At 39.1% G+C, this 20,619-nt stretch overlaps 1 protein-coding gene and 1 long non-coding RNA gene across 5 annotated transcripts in view; one reads left to right on the forward strand and one right to left on the reverse strand.

Moving 5' to 3' along the window:
* Mtus2 (microtubule associated scaffold protein 2) overlaps positions 1 to 20,619 on the forward strand; it is a 567,575-nt gene that overhangs the window by 452,975 nt on the left and 93,981 nt on the right. The gene's annotated exons all lie outside the window — the stretch shown is intronic.
* Positions 1 to 20,619, reverse strand: part of LOC125616101 — a 67,859-nt gene that overhangs the window by 18,494 nt on the left and 28,746 nt on the right. The window lies entirely within an intron of this gene.

A 20,619-nucleotide genomic window follows, 5' to 3' on the forward strand; every position in this document is an offset into this window, starting at 1 on the left:
TCAGAGACGCTAAGACCTAAGGAGCAGCAGCACAGGATTGGAAAGCGTCTGGCCCTCCCCTGTGCTCTTTCCCTCTGGCCCCACTGCCTCTCACAAGAAGTGACCACAGGCAGCCTGTCACTCAGTTATTAGGGCACCCTTGCCCCTGGCAGGGGAGGTAGAAAACCTTGCAGAGATGATGTCCTGCTCAGGGAATGCTGGCATCAGAATGGCCAACGTGGCCCTGACTTTGGACGGTGGTGACCGTCAGTGAGCACTAGGTGATGGTTTCAGATGGTGAACTCGTGTGCACTTCAGTGAGTCTGTGTTGTTGTCGACGTGGTAACACTTGCTGCTTCTTTACAGACAACAGTTCAACGTGGGGAGCTCCCAGGAAAAGGGGGATTCCTCCACCTCCCCTCCTTTCTCTGGCGGTTTGACCTGGCATTCCCAGTGAGTTGTGACATGTTGGTCATCTTGTTACTTTCTATTTCTAGTAAGTTCAATTATGGTGCTACAAGAGGGGACTCAAGTCACAGGGACGGATTCATGGGTGCTCTGCCTGACAGTGAAGAAGAAATGGATGCAGTTTAAGCAGCTCCTAGGCCGGGTGAGGGCTGTGACTTTACACTTTTGCTTTCCCTTCTAGGAAAATGGACATTAGCTTTTAGGAAGATCGTGCTATAAGCAAGGGAAGAAGGAGGTGAAATGACCCAAATTAGAATCTGCAGCTGCTAGAATCCTCCTTTCTGCAGCTGGTCATCTATAACTGGGGTCCTAAAGGAACAGACATCTGGGCTTCTGCCCAGATGCAGGAGCTGGTACTTATGAGGAGAGAGGAGGTTCCTTGCCAGGAAAAAATTCAGGGCAAAGTAGACTAGGCTGAGAGGAGAAAGTCTGCAACTGAGACAAGCCAAGGGAGGCAAAATTCCCTAACACAATGAGACTGAAGAGGTTGATACTACATAATCAGAAGCTACAAACGCTTACAGCAAGGTTGCAGTACAGAAAATAACCTGCCAAAGTGTAAGATTACTTACAAGCATTGAGCTAAGAAGAAGGCATAGCGTCCATTCATTAGTACTGTCAGCTGACGTTTATATACGCTTACTCTGTGGCACACACTTGGGTAGGTGCTCACCACACATTGTCCTGTTTAATTCGCTCATCAACCCTGTGGTAGGCACTGTCACTGGCTGAGAGAGATGAATGACTTTGCCTAAAGACACACAAGGAAATGAAAGCAGGGCCAGGATCAGAAGCAGATGGCTAGAACGTTAAGAGCCTGTGTTCGTGGTGACGTTCCACATGCCTCCTACTAGTCTGGGTTTGGAATGATACTTAGTACAACTAAGCGAGGAACGCAATGTAGAGAAAGCACAAAATTGGGAATCAGAAGTCTGTCCCAGCTCTGATCATCAGGAAAGACTATCTCTCTGTTTCAATAAAACGAGTCTATCATCTGGGTGACTTGAGATTACAAACATGACCAGGGTTTGAAATACTGTCACTCCATGCTGATGACTACTGATTCACAAAGTCATAAGTGAATGTCTGCTCTGGGCTGGAAACTGGGCACACAAGGCAGAGCAAGTACCCTCATGGACCTTGGAGTCTTTTAATACAAAGGCCATCTGGGGGAGTGTGTCTAGGTCCGGGAGGTCAGGGAAGTGGTCACTTCCCCCAAGGAAGTGAGAAAATGGTCCAGGAGCAATAATGCCAGCAGGTTGGGGTGGGGGAGTGCACGTGAAAAGTACTGAGAGAGAGACATGGAGGCACATGGAGTTGGAAGGAGGCCAGGGGAGACCAGCGGCCTCGGCGGGGGAGGGGTTGATCAGCCAGACCTTGCAGACCCTCAGCAGTGATGGGACCCCAGTCCTTATCAGAAAGTGAAAGGGAGCCCCTGAGTAGAGGGTGATCTGAACAGATGGACAAGGAGACCAACAGGAGGCCAGGGCAGTAGTCTACATGGCAATGGGTGATGGGCCTGGACCCATGTGGTGGATGTGGAATGGAGAGAAGATGATGGGTGGTTGGAGAGAGATGTGGGAGGTAAGTTTTGTAGGAGGGGTGACATATGGAGTAGGGGTAAAGAAAAGAGGGGTGCCAAGGATGAGGTTGAAGTCTCTGGCTGGGGACTGTGTTGATGAACAGGTCACCCCATTCATACAGAAATGGTGAGAAGACGGGAATTCAAAGAGATTCATGGATTAGGCTCTTAGGCTGCAGAGTTGGAGATGTTAAGTAGGTCAGATAGTGCTGGGCCTCTTAAAACCACTAGCTAGCACCTTTTGTCCGACACCAACTTTAAGAAGTGACTGTTTAAGCACCTTCTGTGAGCCTTCATAGGATGGGTCCAAAGACAGTCTTCCTGCATGTAAGACACAGGGCTTTCCCTTAGAGTATGCCTCATTGGTGAGATTAGCTGAACACTTAACACAGTGGGAAAATATAAGTCAGCAGACAATTAACTACCAAAGATTGAGGTACCGTGGAAATGAGCGGAGGGGCTTCCTGCAAAAAGTGAGGCTCAAATAAGAGAAACCTGGCAGACTCCCGACGAATGGGAGGCCAGATAGCAATACAGCATCATGAGCAGGAGAACAAAGTCAGGATAAATACTTTTCTGTGTTGGGGAGCAGTGAAATTGTAGATGCTTGTAGAATACAGTGTATATATTATATAACAATGAATCTAGGAGTCCAGCCACTCAATGCAGACATGTTTTTGAAGATGAGATATATATTTGGGGAGCTTAAGGATTTTCTATTTCATTGGCTGCTTCTGATCCTCACAGACAGACCACTCATGGCAAATAGCAAATATATGTTCAAGTGACATAAAAGTTGAATATGTATACAAATGTCTGACACCCCAGGAAGAGCTTTAGATATTATAGTGCCTAATAGCCATTTTAGCAAAGAATTATATTTTAAAATAGGTGTGAGGGTCTAAGGGAAAAGGAAACATATTGTCTGTTTTGACTGTCTCTGTCTGGCTTTTGCTACGATAACAGAATACCAAAAACTAAGTGATTTATAAGGAACAGAAGTTTATTTCTCACATTCCTGGAGGGAAATGAAAATCAAAGCACAAGTCTCTGACAAAGGCCTTAGTGCTATTTTATTTCATAACAAAATACAGAAGGGCCAAAGAGGAGGCCTTACTCCCAAAAACACTTCTTGTAGCAATGTTAATCCATTCAGAGATCAGCGCTCTTGTGGCCAAAATATCTCTCATTAGGCCCCACCTCCCAACACCCAGTACACTGTGGATTAAATTTCCAGCATATGAATTGGCAGACTCCTTTGTAATCTCATATATCAGGGTAGCCAAAGTGAACCTGCAAACTCATCTGGAGGTTCTATAGCAAGAGAAATTGACAACTTTGCCACCCAAGGCAGAGAGGTAGTGCTAAGAGAAGAATGAATAAGACTCGTCTTGATCTGGGTTCACATACAAAAATGTCCTTTGCTTTAAATAAACAGTGTCCCTGTGCTAGTCAGCTTTCCATTACTATAATGAAATACACAAGGTAACCAACTGGAAAAGAGGAAATGTTCACTTGGTCTCATGGTTTCAGAGGCTCCAGCCCATGGTCAGTTGGCCCCTTGTTTTTGTGCCTGTGGCGAGACAGAACGTGGTGGCAGGGAGCACGCAGTGGAGCAAAGCTACTCACCCCATGGCAGCCAAGAAGTGAAAGAGAGAAAGGAAGGGCCAGGTCAAGGGCAAAAGACCTCCGATGACCAGAAGACCTCCTACTGGGCTCCACCTCTTACAGGTGTCACCACCTCCTAACAGCACCACCAGTGGGTGCCAAGCCTTTAACACACAGCACTTTGGGAGTCACCAATAAGACCACAGCTTCCTGTACTGGAAAGATGTCTCATCCTGGGACTCTGTTTTACGTTTCTGCTACATCAGACCTGTGCTATCTTCCTTCCTGTCTTTCAGGTGACAGAACCATCCTTGTTGTTTTAGATTCTTTCAGAAGGTGCTCACATGGGAACCTAGGGAGAGGAGAGTCTCCCCCATCCCCAACACCAAGGCAAGAGCTGTGCAGAGGGAGAGGTTCACTTTGCAAATCAGCTGGGAAGGGAGATGCAGGACCTGGAGGCCCAGCATCTCCCAGTTCCCTCTCCCAGTTCCATCTCCCTGGAAAATCATCTACAGGCTACTTACATGGAGGAAGCATTTGTCTTTAACTTCTAACTGCCTGTTCTCTCTCTGAAAGTGAAACTGAATCATGCAGAATTTATAAAGTAGTTCAGGGACAGCCACTTTCGGGCCCTTTTAAAATAAGGTGACCTATATTGTATATAATTAAACCTGGAGTGGAGTTGCATGTTGAAAATGCTTTTAAGCTAATGAATGTTTCTTTTTTTTTTATCAGACCACAGAAAAATCCCCAAAGTAAAGGAGGAAAAATTCTGTATTTATGAAACACCCTCTTTGTGCAGCTATATTTTGTGAGAAGTAGACAATATGGAGAAAAATACATGGCCAAGAGAAGAATCTTCTCTTCCAATGGAAAAGATATTTTTGTATCAAAACAAAGTAATGGTGAAGTCCATTACTTTTCTAAGCTCAGGAAAAACCCTATGTCCTTTGAACTTCTGGTATTATCTTCTAGTATTATCTGTATTTTCTGATATAATCACCATTATTTTTGCCTAAAAAAAAAAAAAATCAACTTTTTTGTAACCCAGAAGCTGACCTGTTACATTTTGTCCAGAAGAAAGTATCCTCAGATGCAGTACTTCATATGTTCCTTCACGCTCTGATAATGTTTTAGCACCAAGAGAGGGGGTACCCAAACAGGTGATAAGAATTGTTCAATACAAACCATGTAATGAATTTCCACATCCATTAAGAGAGTCTGGACCCCTCCGGAGCTAAAGGATTAAGGGAAGATGCTGGAGAATGAGATTGACCCAATTGTGTGCATGTATGAATATGGCATAATAATCTCCACTATTATGTATAATTATAATGCACTAGTGATAAATAAATTTTAAAAAGAGCTAAAGAATTAAAGACCTTGGACTGGGGATGTAACTCAGTGGTAGAGCACTTGTCTGGCATGCATGAGGCCCTAAGTTCCTTCCCCAGCACCACCAAAAAAAAAGCTATCACATTACCTGTGATAGCTAAGGATTATGTTCTGTGTGGTTTGTGCCTCTTACCTTCAGTCCTAACAGGGCTTGGGTACATGAGGCCTCTGCACAGCTGATAACACCTCACCAGGGACAGGCACTGCAGATATCCAGTGCTTCCATGAGACACAGCCTTGTCTGTCAGCCTGGAGATCTTCAAACATGGCAGCCCCCAGCTTTGGTCCTCAGTCACCCATGCTCCTAGCCTGTCTTCATTTTAATCACCTGCCTTTAACAGTTATTTCTAGCTGAAAACAGATCATATCTCTTGCTGTTGGTGGCCTAAAAATATCTAGCTGTAGTTTTAAAAATGCAAAAGGGGAGACTACCTTATCAGTATGTAGCCCTAGTGTTTCCATCAAGTTTTAAGCTCAATCCCAGTCAGATTCAATCCTTCATTACATTTTTATTCAGAGTCCATAGTGGGCCAGACACTGCTGTGCTCCGGGTTCTAGCAGGGAGCAAGACCAACACAGGCTACCGGGCTACAGCTTGTCAGTTTGAGATAAGGATGCTCTCAGCAGCATCACCACATAGGCTAAAATGTGCCAACATTTCTAAGAATAGTAGGCAGTGCTGCTGAACTGCTATGGCCCAACAAGATCACATCTGATTTCACTGTCCCTGTGACCCACACATAGTAACTCTTCTGGCCTCTGTCCCATCACTCCTCAGTGATTCTCAGAGCAGGCCTGGGTGCTGGCTGCTCCATACCTACAGATCCCTAAGATGTCCTTGTGATCTAAATGCCTAGGCAGGAGGTGGTCAGAAAATAGAGATGAGAAGGACAACCAAGAAGTTTCCCATTACTTTCTTTGTTACATTTTCTTACTTATCTTTCTTTACTCTCCAGGGAAGGAGATGAAGGGGGGATAGAGAAGTTCTTCAGCCACCCCTCTCCCATCCCATTCACACTTTGCAGTAGCTCCCAATATTCCTTATCACGAAAGTCTTTAATTCAGAGTGTCTGTTGCCTACTGACCCTGGAATCCTCCCCTCACTGTGGCTGTCCTTCTACCCAAGCTGAGGGATGAATTAACTGCAGCATAGAGCAGCTGTGTGCCCAATCAGTGATGGCACCACTAGCAGCACCCCAAACACCATCTTTTTCACACACAGAGTCAAAGTTTACCAGACGAGAAAGACTCTCTCACCTCCTAGGAGAAAGACATGATTATTTGATAAACATTTCCTAGTATTGTTCCACACTGGACAAGGTAAACTCTGCCCTCTGTCTCAAACATTTTAGTGTATATAGCACATTTCATGAAAATCCACAGTAGCCCAAGGGAGGAAGGATAGAGGAATTACCTACTCAGAATGCTTTCAAAGAATGGATTGAGTGAACCAATTTAAAATTCCATTTTGGACAATGCATGTATAGAATGAACAAAAGAACAAACGAAAGAACATGTCAAGGTATAGGGCCCTCACCAGATAAAATAATTCCCTTTGTTAAAGAAAAAAAAATATTCTGACACCAGTTTAAATGATAAGGAAGACTATTCAGGACTATTGTGATAAGCATCAGGACTTTGCAATAGGGGTGAGAGAAGGGGCTCAACTCTGATTACAGCAGGGATGGCTGGGGGTTTATAGCCAAGGAGCAGAGTGATAGGGTCAGTGGATAGAAAATTACTAAGGGAAGAGATCAAGGGTAAGGGGATTCTTGTGACCTGACTTGATGGGATTCTTGCAGAAGGTAGGCCAGGGCGATCAGATATCAAGGGTGGGTTGGGGAACAATTCTTGCTACATATTTCCAGGATGAAGACAAAGCCCAGGAAAAGGCCTAGTCAAAAAGAGGACTTTGCGGAGCCTGTTTAAAATTTGATCAAGAAGATAGTTTTTATCACTTTGTATTTGGTAAAAAAAAAAATGTTAATGAATTTGTTTTATTTTTCTGTATTTATACACACACACACACACACACACACAATAAACAACTGAGTCCAACTTCACAATTATTCCTAAGAGAGCTCCAATAAGCCTGCTCTACACAGCAGAAATTTTAGAAATAGAAATATATGACCACTCCTTCCTAATTGTTTTACAAAGACCAAGGGGACATTGAGAGAAGATTCTTGGTCCTGATAGGGCTACCTCCTCCAAACACCAAGAGTTTAGGGATGTTTTCTTTTGCTAATAATTCTTGTTACTTGGGTCTTGGTAGATTTTTTATTCCAAGAATTATGATTTAAGGGCCTGGAATCCTGAAGTTTTTATTTATTAATTCCTCAAAGATTTCTTGAGTATCTATATGTGCTGTGTAGAATACTAAGCACTGGGCTGGGATTGTCAGGGTAGGGTAATAGCCTCTGCTCTCATGGAATTTATATAGAACTTTAAAGACACCTGTTGCTGTGGTCTGAACGTGTCCCCCAAAAGGAACATGTTGAAAATTAAAAGCTCAATGCAGCAATGTTGGAACATGGGGTTTAATGGAAGCTGTTCAGATCATAAGGGTTCCACCCTCATGAGTGAATTAATTCTGATTGTAAAAGGTCTGGAGGCTACAAGTTTGATCTCTGACCCCTACCCACAAAGCCCAAGATGAATGGTCCCCCAACTCCACTAGCCTAGGTGGAATTAATCCAGGTGGTTGGCAGACAATCAAGACATGAGGATAAAACTCATTGCTGGTTTATTTGACTCAATCCCAGTGGATTTTCCTTAGTTGACATTCACATTAGTACAGTGACAGGGTATCGTAAAATTGTTATTATCATAGATGGGAAAATTAAGATGGTGTCAGGGAGACGGGTTTTCTAATTACTCTTTATAGTTTTACCTGATTGATTTTACAGGTAAAATGAGGCAATACTTGATACAATGTAGACAGTGATCTTTCTAAAATGAAATTCAACAAAGTACCTCTGGCTGCCTTCTTTTGTGGTCTCCCTAAGAGGAATGTGACTGAGACTAACCTTCGCTCTGGAGGAGCCCAAGTCTCAACTCTGCCTACACACAGAGAACTTGGGTTAAATTCTTATTTTGTTTTGGTTTCCTAGTTATCAAACAACTAGTTATCAATTCAACATTGTTTGCACTCATCAAAGTCAATTCTGATTTTCTTGGTGAGAATCATTTTATTTTAAAATTTAAAAATAACTAAGCCACCTTTGCAGACATTGTAAATCGGGTTACATGTTAGGAAAATGTTTTTAAGTCCATGGCACACAAGCAATTCATACTGAATTATAACCTCTCAGAATTTGAGTTTGGCTACATTGGTACATGATTTGCGATGGCCACTTTCTCAACTTTTGAATCTACTTGAATTGAAAAAAGGCATCTTCCTATTTTGTCTCTATATGTAGCTTGCCTTGGGCTATTGTTTTACCCAGGCCATATTTCCTAATAGAACTGCCATGTGACAGGACCTCCTATGTTCAGCCACCTCTTTCCTTTGCCCATGGCAGTGATAGAAGCTAATTAACACTTCTTAGGCAATGTTACATACTTGATACCTTAGTTCTCACTGAAGATGACTTGGGTTACTTTAATCATAGCTTCTTTTATTGACATAGAAAAGGAACCAAAGATTATTTTGCTAATATATGAGATTTTTTTTTCCCACTAAGAGAAACAACTCAAAGGAATGGAGTAAGGAATCATGAGGCCCAAATTTTTTGTAGGGTCAGGAGTGTGAAAGAAATAAGAGAAGCTTCTGAATTGACTCAGTTGATGTGTGGGAGGAAAGATGGGTGTGTACAACTCTTTTGCAATAAGCCCTAAGAGAGAGCTTGCCAGGCTTAGGAACAGAACCAGCCACTGCAAATTCCACAATATTGTTTTGGAGAGCTTACTAAAGATCAGTTTATATTTACAACAGGCTTCAGGCTCAGTGAAACCCCAAAGGCTCTGGTCATGTCTGGAGTGGGTGTTCACAAAATGAAAGGCATTGCTCTCCCAGAACTTTGCTGGGGTCATGATGTGACAGGGATTCTGTAGTGATGTCCAAATGTGTAGTGCCCCAAAGAATTGTCAAGTCAGATCTAATTCCTACTCTCCATGGCTTCAGGGACAATATCTTAGAATGGGGTACCCTTGAAACATTATAGGAATCTCCCCAATTTTCTTATACTCTTGGTTATTTTTGTCTTTTGTTTTTGGTTTTTCTTTTTAAATTTTTTTCTATTTTTATTTTCATAAAATATAAATATAATAAATTCTTAAATATAAAATACATATTTAGAAATGTGCTATTTTGATCAATTTTAGTCTGAATCATCAGTTCAGTGACCTTAACACTCATATCATTGTGTAATCACCACTACCATTCATCTCCTGAACTTTTTTATCTTGTGAAACTGAAACTCTAGATCTATTCAATGATAACCCCCATTGCCTTCTCCCCCCAGTTCCTGGCCACCTCCCCTTTTACATTCTGTCCCTGAGTTTGACCACCCCTGGTAGCTCCTAGAGTGGAATCCCACTGTGTCTGTCCTCAGTGGGCCCATTTCACCAACACGGTGTCTTCAAGGTCCATCCTTGTTGCAGTATGTGCACTCTTGGTTTTGAGATCTGTACGGAGTTCTGGAAAAACATAACTGAGTTCCCAACACCATTAGGACACACCCTTTGGGTAGCTATTCCTATTGTATGTTTTGTGTGTGTGTGTGTGTGTGTGTGTTTTACTGGGGATTAAACCCAAGACACTCTACCATTGAGCTACATCCACAGCCCTTTTATTTTATTTTATTTTATTTTTATTTTGAGACTGTGTCACTGAATTGCCCATGCTGGCCTTCAACTTGCAATCCTCCTGCTTTAGCCTCTGAGACCCTGGTATTACAGGTTTGTGCCATCACACCTGAACTATTTATATAAATTTTGAGGAAGCTATTGGCAGCAACTAGAATGGTGATAACCAGGGGATTCTGGAGAGAAAAAATTGAGATCTTACCATGCAATGGGGAGAGTTTCAGTGTGGGGTGATGAAAAAGTTCTGCAGATGGATGGTTATGTAGCAATATGAATGTAAAAATGTCTCTGAGCTGTGTTACCTCCAAATGGCCACAGGTATAAATTTTATGTCATGTCTATCTTGTCACAATTTTAAAATTCACCTAAAAACTGATAAGTAGAATCTGCCCATGAAAATCCAGAAAGGAGAAAAAATAATTTAATCCTTTTACTGAGTTGGACTAAACAAATCAGTACAGGAGAGAAGCCACAGTGTTTCATGGGGAAGCTTGAATGAAGGTCACTTGGGAATGACCTTGAGCACATCTCTTTATTGCCTGCTTCCTGGCTACAAGTAGAACTTTTACCTTTGAAAACCATTACTTTAACATTCTGTACAAAAATGGACACCCACTTGCCCTCTGATTTCCTGATTAACACTGGTGACCTGGCCATTCCCACTGTCCAGAGGCCCCATGCTCAGATCCCCAGTGAGATGTTGGCTTCTTCCCTTTCTGCACCTGTAGCCAACCAGTCCTCAGGTCCCAGCAACAAAGGGAAAAGATCTCAGTTCTTGGATAATACTGAAGATTCAGGATGTCTCCTATATGGTTTTGTCCACAAGCACACGATGAGCACATGGTAATTACACAGTAAATTCTTGAATTTAATTTCATTAAAAATACAAATCAATCACTGTGATAGTCACAATCTTAATTCCTATGACTGTATTTTTTAATAAATGTTCCAAATTTTGTGACACTTTGTAATACAGGCTAAGCATCTCTAATCTGAAAATCCAAACTCTGAAATGCTCCTCCAAACTCCCAAACATTTTAAGCACCAACATGATGCCACAAGTTGAAAATTTCACACCTGATCTCATGTTACAGGTAATAGTCAAAACACAGTCACACTACAAAATGCTACATGCAATTTCCTCAAGTTACATATATGAGATGTATGTGAAACATAAGATGAATTTTAAGGTATAGATTTGGGTTCCATCCTCAAAAGATCTCTTTTTGTGTATGCAAATATTCCAAAATCTAAAAATAACTATTATTTTGTTCTTAGTGCTGTACCTAGTGTTTATTTTTTTTCCACTTTTTTTTTGTGTGTGTGTGTGTGTGTTTGTGGTGCTGGGGATTGAACCCAGGGCTTTGTTCATGCAAGGCAAGCACTCTACCACCTGAGCTATATGCCCAGCCCTACTTTTCCCACATTTTCATTGGTACATTATAGTCATACATAAGGATGGGATTTGTTGTTACATATTCATACATGTACACAATATAACAGTATAATTTGGCCAGTATCACCCCCCAGCACTTCCCTGCTCCCTCTCCACCTCCCACCCCTTAATCCCTTTCCTCTACTGATCTCCCTTTGACTTTCAAGAGATCCACCCCCACCTTTCTTTCCCTTTTTTTTTTCTCTAGCTTTCACATATAAGAGAACACATAACAACCCTTGACCTGAGTTTGGCTTATTTTGCTTAACATAATCATATTCCATCTACTTTCCTGCAAATGACATAATTTCATTGTGTGTGTGTGTGCTCGTGTGTGTGTGTGTGACTGAATAAAAACCCCATAGTGTACATATACCACATCTTCTTTATCCATTAATCCGGCGATGGACAACTAGGCTGTCTCCATAGTTAGGTTATTGTGAATTGTGCTGCTATAAACATCAGTACACATGCATCACTATAGTAAGATGACTTTATTTTTCAAGATAAATACTGAGAAGTGATGTGGCTGGGTCATATGGTGGTTTCATGCCTAATCTTTTGAGGAAACTCCATACTGATTTCCATAATGGTTGTACTAATTTACAGTCCCACCAACAGTGTAAAACAGTTCCTTTTTCTCCACATCCTCACCAGCATTTATTATTATTTTTTAATTTTTTAAATTAACTTATTTATTTATTCTAACTATGTATATATGACAGCAGAATGCATTTTGATTCATTGTACACAAATGTAGCACAACTTTTCATTTCTCTGATGATGTAAGGATGCACCAGATGTGCAGTCATACATGAACCTAGGATAATGATGTCCACCTCATTCCACAATCTTTCCTGACCCCATACCCCCTCTCCTCCCACCCCCCATTGCCCAATCAAAGTACCTCCATTCTTCCCTAGCCCCCCCATTATGGAGCAGCATCCACATTTGGCCTTTGTTTTTTGGGGATTGGCTTACTTCACTTAGCATGATATTCTCCAACTTCATCCATTTACCTGCAAATGCCATAATTTTATTCTCTTTTAATGCTATATAATATTCTATTGTGTATATATGCCACAGTTTCTTTATCCATTTATCTACCAAAGGGCATCTAGGTTGCTTCCACAGTTTAGCTATTGTGAATTAGGCTGCTATGAACATTGATGTGGCTGTGTTACTATAGTGTATGCTGATTTTAAGTCCTTTGGGTATATGCCAAAGGGTAGTTCTATTCCAAGTTTTCTAAGGAATCTCCATACTGCTTTCCAGATTGGTTGCACCAATTTGCAGTCCTACCAGCAATGTATGAGTGTGCCTTTTCCCCACATCCTTGCCAACATTTATTGTTGTCTGTATTCTTGATAGCTGCTATTCTGACTGGCATGAGATAAAATCTTAAAGAGTATTTTTGATTTGCATTTCTTTAATTACTAGAGATGTTGAACATTTTTTCATATATTTATTGATCAAGTGTATATCTTCTTCTGAGAAGTGTCTGTTCAGTTCCTTAGCCCATTTTATTGATTGGGTTGTTTGGTTTTTTTTGTTTTGTTTTGTTTTGTTTGTTTTTTGTTTTTGTTTTTGTGTTTTTGGTGTTGAACTTTTTGAGTTCTTTATCTGGCCTGGAGATTAGTGCTCTATCTGATGTGCTTGTGGCAAAAATTTGCTCCCCAAATGTAGGCTGTCTGTTCAACTAATTCATTGGTTCTTTTGCTAAGAAGAAGCTCTTAAGTTTGAATCCATCCCATTTGTTAATTCTTGATTTTATTTCTTGCACTTTAGGAGTGTTATTAAGGAAGCCAGGGCCTAATCCGACATGATAAAGATTTGGACCTACTTTTTCCTCTATTATCTAGACAAATTCCTAGGTACTTGATCCACTTTGAGTTGAGTTTTGTGCATGGTGAGAAGTAGGGGTTTATTTTCACTTTGCTGCATATGGATTTCCAGTTCTCCCAGCACCTTTTGTTGAAGAAGCTATCTTTTCTCCAAAGTATGTTTTTGGCACCTTTGTCTAGTATGAGATAACTGTATTTATGTGGATTTGTCTCTGTGTCTTCTATTCTATACCATTGATCTACATGTCCATTTTGGTGCCAATACCATGACGTTTTTATTACTGTAGCTTTGTAGTGTAGTTTAAGGTCTGGTATTATGATGCCTCCTGCTTCACTCTTCTTGCTAAGGATTGCTTTGGCTATTCTTGGTCTCTTATTTTTCCAAATGAATTTCATGATGGATTTTTCTATTTCTATAAGAAATGATGTTTGGATTTTAATTGGAATTCCATTGAATCTGTACAGTGCTTTTGGTAGTATGGCCATTTTGACAATATTAATTTTACCAATCCAAGACCATTGGAGATCTTTCCATCTTCTAAGGTCTTCTTCAATTTATTTCTTTAGTGTTCAGTAGTTTTCACCGGAGAGGTCTTTCACCTCTTTTGTTAAATTGATTCTCAAGTGTTTTTTTTTTTTGAGGTTATTATGAATGGGGTCGTTTTTCTAATTTCTCTTTCAGAGGCATCATCACTGATGTATAGAAATACATTTGAATTATGGGTATTGGTTTTATATCCTGCCACTTTGCTGAGTTTGTTTATTAATTTTAGAAGTTTTCTGGTGGAGTTTTTTGGATCCTCTAAGTATAGAATCATGTTGTTGGCAAATAATGATATTTTGAGTCCTTCTTTTCCTATTCAAATCCCTTTAATTTCTTTTGTCTGCCTAATTGCTCTGGCTAGAGTTTCAAGGACTATGTTGAATTGAAGTATAAAAGAGGGCATCTCTGTCTTGTTCCAGTTTTTAGTGGGAATGCTTCCAATTTTTCTCCATTTAGAAAGATGTTCGCTTTGGGTTTAACATAGATAGCTTTTACAACATTGAGGTATGTTTCTGCTATCCCTAGTTTTTCTAGTGCTTTCAACATGAAAGGGTGCTGCATTTTGTCAAATGCTTTCTCTGCCTCAATTGATATAATCATATGATTCTTATCTTTAATTCCATTGATGTGATGAATTACATTTATCAATTTCTGTATGTTGAACCAACCTTGCATCCCTGGAATAAACCCCGCTTGATCATGGTGCACTATTTCTTTAATATGTTTTTGTATGTGATTTGCCAGAATTTTATTGAGAATTTTTGCATCTATGTTCATCAGGGATATTGCTCTGAAGTTTTCTTTCCTTGATGTGTCTCTGCCTGGTTTTGGTATCAGGATGATATTAGCTTCATATAATGAGTTTGGAAGGGTTCCCTCCTTTTCCATTTCATGAATAATTTGCAGAGTATTGGTATTAATTCTTCTTTGTATCTTGTAGAAACCAGTTATGAATCTGTCTGATCCAGGGCTTTTCTTGGATGGTAGGCTTTTGATAATGTCTTCTATTTCCTTGCTTGAAATTGATGTGTTTAAATTGTATATGTCCTCTTTACTCAATCTGGGTTGATCATATGCCTCTAGAAATTTGTTGGTGTCTTTGAGGTTTTCTATTTTACTGGAGTATAAATTTTCAAAATAGTTTCTAATTGTCTTCTGTATTTCAATTATGTCTTTTGTGTTATTTTCTTTTTTATCACATATTTTAGTAATTTGAGTTTTTTCTCTCCTTCTTTTCATTAGTGTGGCTAAGGGTTTGTCAATTTTATTTATTTTTTTCATAAAACCACCTTTTTGTTTTGTCAATTTTTCAAATTGTTTCTTTTGTTTCAATTTCATTGATTTTAATTATTTCCTGTCTTCTACTTCTTTTGGTATTGGTTTGTTCTATTTCTAGGGTTTTGAGATGTAATGTCAGGTTGTTTATTTATTGACTTTTTATTCTTTTAACAAATGATCTTAATGCAATGAACTTTCCTCATAGCACTGCCTTCATAGTGTCCCAGAGATTTTGATATGTTGTATTGGAGTTCTCACTTACCTCTAAGAATATTTTTATCTCCTCCCTGATGTCTACTGTTATCCATGCATCATTCAATAGTGTATTACTTAGTCTCTAGGTGTTAGAGTAACTTCTATTTTTTATTTTACCATTGATTTCTATTTTTATTACATTATGGTCAGATAGAATGCAGGGTAGTATCTCTATTTTTTTTGTATTTGCTAAGACTTGCTTTTTGATATAACATGATTATTTTGGAGAAGGAGCCTTTTGCTGATGAGAAAAAAGTGTATTCGCTCATTGATAGATGGAATATTCTGTACATGTCTGTTAAGTATAAATTATTGATTATTTTATTGAGTTCTATAGTTTCTTTGTTTAGTTTTTGTTTGGAAGATCTATCCAGTGGTGAGAGAGGTGTATTAAAGTTACCAAGCATTATTGTGTTGTGGTCTATTTGATTCTTTTGTTAAGAAGGGTTTATTTGATATACATAGATGCCCCCATTGTTTGGAGCATAGATATTTATGATTTTTATGTCTTGTTGATGATGAATTCCTTAAGCAGTATGAAATGTCCTTCTTTATCTCTTTTCACTAGCTTTGGTTTGAAGACCATTTTATCTGATATGAGGATGGAAACCCCTGCTTGTTTCCATGGTCCATGTGAATGGTACTTTCTTTCCCACCCTTTCACCTTCAGTCTGTGGATGTCTTTTCCTGTGAGATGAGTCTCTTGAAGCCAACATATTGTTGGTTTTTTTTTTTTAAATCCAATCTCTCAGTCTGTCTTTTAATTGATGGATTTAGACCTTTCACATTCAGGGTTATTGTTGAAATATGATTTATATTCCCAGACATTTTGGGTTAATTTTGGTTTCTAACTTGACTTGGTTTCTCCTTTGATTGGCCTTTCCTTTAGTGTAGTTCCTCCATTTGCTGATTTTCATTGTTGTTTTTCATTTCCTTCTCCTGGAATATTTTGCTGAGGATGCTCTCTGGTGCAGGCTTTCTCACTGTAAATTCTTTAACTTTTGTTTATCATAAAAGATTTTTATTTTGTCATCACATCTGAAGCTTAATTTTGCTGGATATAAGATTCTTGGTTGGCATCCATTTTCTTTCAGAGCTTGGTATGTTGCTCCAGGATCTCCTGGCTTGGAGGGTCTGGGTTGAAAAAAATCTGATAAGATATGAATTGGTTTCCCCCTATATGTGATCTGATTCCTTTCTTGCAGCCTTTAAGATTCTATCCTTACTCTGTATTGTAGGCAATTTCATTATAATGTGCCTTGGTTGTAATTTTGTATATGTGGTGTCCTTAAACCTCTTGTATTTGATTTTCTAATTCATTCTTCATGTTTGGGAAATTTTCTGCTATTATTTCTTTGAAGAGATTGTGCATTCCTTTGGTTTAAATCTCTGTGCCTTCCTCAATCCCAATAAATCTTATATTTGGTCTTTTGATGCTATCCCATGATTATTGGATGTTCTATTCATGGTTTATTACCATCTTCACTGTGTGGTCAACTTTATTTTCAGGATTGTGTAATATTTTAATCTTCTATTTATATATGACAGCAGAATGCATTACAATTCTTATTACACATTTAGAGCACAATTTTTCATATCTCTGGTTGTATACAAAGTATATTCACATCAATTTGTTTCTTCATATGTGTACTTTGGTTAATAATGATGATCACATTCCACCAGCATTTCTAACCCCATGCCTCCTCCCTTCCCCTCCAACCCCTCTGCCCTGTCTAGAGTTCATCTATTCCTCCCATGCTCCCTCTCCCTATCCCACTATGAATCAGCTTCCTTATATCAGAGAAAACATTCAGCATTTATTTTGGGGGGATTGGCTAAATTCACTTAGCATTATCTTCTCTAACTCCATCCATTTACCTGCAAATGCCATGATTTTATTCTCTTTTATTGTTGAGTAATATTCCATTGTGTATATATGCCATGTTTTTTTCATCCATTCATCTATTGAAGGGCATTTAGGTTGGTTCCACAGTTTAGCTATTGTGAATTGTGCTGCTGTAAGCATTGATGTAGCTGTGTCCCTGTAGTCTGCTGTTTTGAAGACATTTGGTATACACTGAGGAAAGGGATAGCTGGGCCAAATGGTGGTTTTATTCCCAATTTTCCAAGAAATTTCCATACTGCTTTCCATATTGGCTGTACCAATTTGCAGTCAGTCCCACCAGCAGTGTATGAGTGTACCTTTTTCCCCACATCCTCTGTAACACTTATTTTTGCTTGTATTCATAATAGCTGCCATTCTGACTGGAGTGAGATGAAATCTTCCTTTGACACAAGAATTAAAATAAAAAATCAATAAATAGGATGGACTCAAACTAAAAAGTTTCTTCTCAGCAAATACTGTATCTGAAATTCTGTTTTCCAAGTGATCTTGTCTGTAGGTGATGTTTTCTATTGAATTTTTATTTGGTTTATTGTTTCCTTCATTTCAAGGATTTCTGATTGGCTTTTTTTTCAGAATCTCTCTTTCTTGAAGTAAATCTTTTGCTTCCTGTATTTACTCTCCTATCTCTTTGTTGAAGTGATCCATTTTGCCAGTATTTGTTCTCTTATGTCATTCTTTAATTCACAGATCATTTTAATTATGTACATTCTGAACTCTTTCTCTGATATTTCATCAACTGCACTATTATTGTAGTATCTTGGTTTGTTTGGGTCACTTTCTTCCCTTGTTTTTTCATGTTGCCTAAATGTCTTCCTTTCTTGCAGTGTGGACTGAGGTATTGTAGTTTCTACCCTATAATCTCATAGTGTCCCTGCAGATTACCAGTACCTCACCTTAGTGTTGGGCCTCTAGTCTCTGGCCGGTGTCCCCAGATGGATAGTACTATGATTAAAGGTGGTGGCAGCAGTAGGAGAGGTAACTCAAGATAGCAGCAGGGGTGTCCCAAGATGGATGCAACTACTTTCAGAGATGGAGCCAAAAGGGCAGGTCTTAGAATGGCTTTGGGCTGCCTGTTGGGAGATGCAGCACTGTGGCCTGCTGTGCTACAGCACGCAAATGCCTCTAGTCCCTGTCTGTTGTCCCAAAGTGGACTCTACTACATGGGAGGGCTATGGCGATGGCTGCAGTGTCCCAAGATGGAGGCAGGCTGGGAAGTTATGCATTGGTAAATGCAGAGCCCCAGTGTGGCCCTCCACTGTGCACAGGGTGGCCTGGGCCTAGGCTCTCACACAGTTCAGCGGGGGTGCTCCTGGGCCTGACCTAGGCCTGGGCTTCTGGGTGGGTCTGCTGGACAATCTTGGGCCTGGACCTAGTCCTGGTCCTGGGCTGGGCTCTTGTGCAGGCAGCAGGGGCCTCCAGCATTTATTATTATTTTTAGTCTTGATAACTGCCATTCTGACTCATGTGCAGTGGAATCTCAGTGTAATTTTGATTTGCATTTTCCTAATTGTTAATGATGTTGAACATTTTTTCCATATATTTATTGGCCACTTGTATTTCTTCTTTTAAGAAGTATCTATTTAATCCATTTGCCCATTTTTAAATTGGGTTATTTCATTTTTTGGTGTAAAGTTCTTTTAGTTCTTTATATAGTCTAGACATTAATCCTCTGTCAGAAGAGTAGCTAGGAAAAATGTTTTCCCATTCTGTAGGTTCTCTCTTCAAATTCCCACTTGTTTCCTTTGCTATGCAGAGTTTTTAAAATTTGATACCATCCTATTTATTAACTCCTGGTATTATTTCCAAAGCATTATTCTAATGAGAAAGTTGTTGCCTATGTTGACCCTGTGTTTTCTTTTAGGAGTTGCAGAGTTTTTGTTCTAATTCCTAGGTCTTTGATCCATTTTGAGTTGATTTTTATGCAGGGGGAGAGATAAGGGTCTAGTTTCATTCTTCTACATGTGGATAACCGCTTTTCCTAACACCATTAGTTTAAAAGGCTATCTTTTACCCAATGTGTGTTTTTGTCACCTTTGTCAAAAATCAGATGACGGCAGATGTTTGGATGTGTCTATGTGTCTTCTACACTGTTCCGTTGGTCTATGAGTTTGCTTTTATTGCCAGTACCATGCAGTTCTATTACTCTGTAGTATAATTTGAATTCAGGTCTTACAATGCCTCTAGCATTGATTTCTTGGATTAGAATTTATTTGGTTATTTATTCTTCCAAATGAATTTTAGGACTATTTTTTTCTAGTTCTGTGAAGAACATCATTGTTATTTTGATGAGGATTGTATTGAATCTGAATCTTGCTTTTGGCAGTATGACTATTTTAACAATATTAATTCTGCCTATCCATGAACATGGGAAGTCTTTTCATACTCTAAGGTCTTCAATTTCTTTCTTCAGTGTCTTATAGTTTTCATTGTAGAGATCTTGGTTAGATTTTTTTCCCTAGGTGGTGGTGGTGGTGGTGGTGGTGGTGGTCGTCTTCTTCTTCTTCTTCTTCTTCTTCTTCTTGTTTTGAAACTGTTGAGGCTGGAGTTATTTTTCTGATTTCTTTCTTAGAAGAATCATTGTTGGTAGGTAGGAAAGCAATTGATTTTTGTATGTTGAATTTGTAACTTGCTGCTTTGCCAAATTTTTTTGTTAGCTTTAGCAGTCTTTTGGTTGAAATTTTTGGATACTTTAGGTATAGTATCATATCATCTCAGAACAGTGATAATTTTATTTCTTCCTTTCCTATTTTTATCCCTTTTATTTCCTTCTCTTGCCTAATTCATCTAGCTACAATTTCTTGAACTATATTAAATAAGAGTGGTGAGAGTAAATATACTTATCTCAGATTTTAAAGAAAATGCTTTCAGTTTTTCCCCATTTACTATAAGCTTGGATTTGGGTTTTTCATATATAGCCTTTATGATGTTGAGGTAGCTTCTTTTATTTCTAGTTTCTTCATTGTTTTTATCATGAATGGGTGATAAATTTTTTCAAGATCTTCTCTGCATCTATTGAGACAACTAAGTGATTTTTGTCTTTAATTCTCTTTAGGTGATGAATTACATTTATTTATTTGTGTATTTTCAACCATCCTTGCATCTCTGGAATGAAACCAACTTGGTCATGGTATATAATCCCCTTAATATGTAGTTGAACACTATTTTCTAATGTTTTATTATGTATTTTTGCATCTAAGTTCATCAGGGAAATTGGTGTGTAATTTTCTTTCTTTGATGTGTCCTTATATGGTTTTGATATGAGTCTAATACTGGCTTCATAGAATGTTTGGAAGTATTCCATCTCTTTCTATTTTATGGGATAATTTGAGGAATGTTGTCATTAGTTTTTCTTTAAAGTTTTGGTAAAATTCAACTGAGAATGCATCTGATCTTGGGCTTTTCTTTGTTGGAAAGATTTTTATTATTGCTTTTGTCAGATAAGAGATTTTCAACTTGTAATTATTTTTATGATGCAAATTTATTGAACAAACATTGCATGCCTACTATATCCTGGGC

This window comes from Marmota marmota, unplaced genomic scaffold (genome assembly GCF_001458135.2).
Source record: "Marmota marmota marmota unplaced genomic scaffold, marMar, whole genome shotgun sequence".
NCBI classification, from domain to species: Eukaryota; Metazoa; Chordata; class Mammalia; order Rodentia; family Sciuridae; genus Marmota; species Marmota marmota.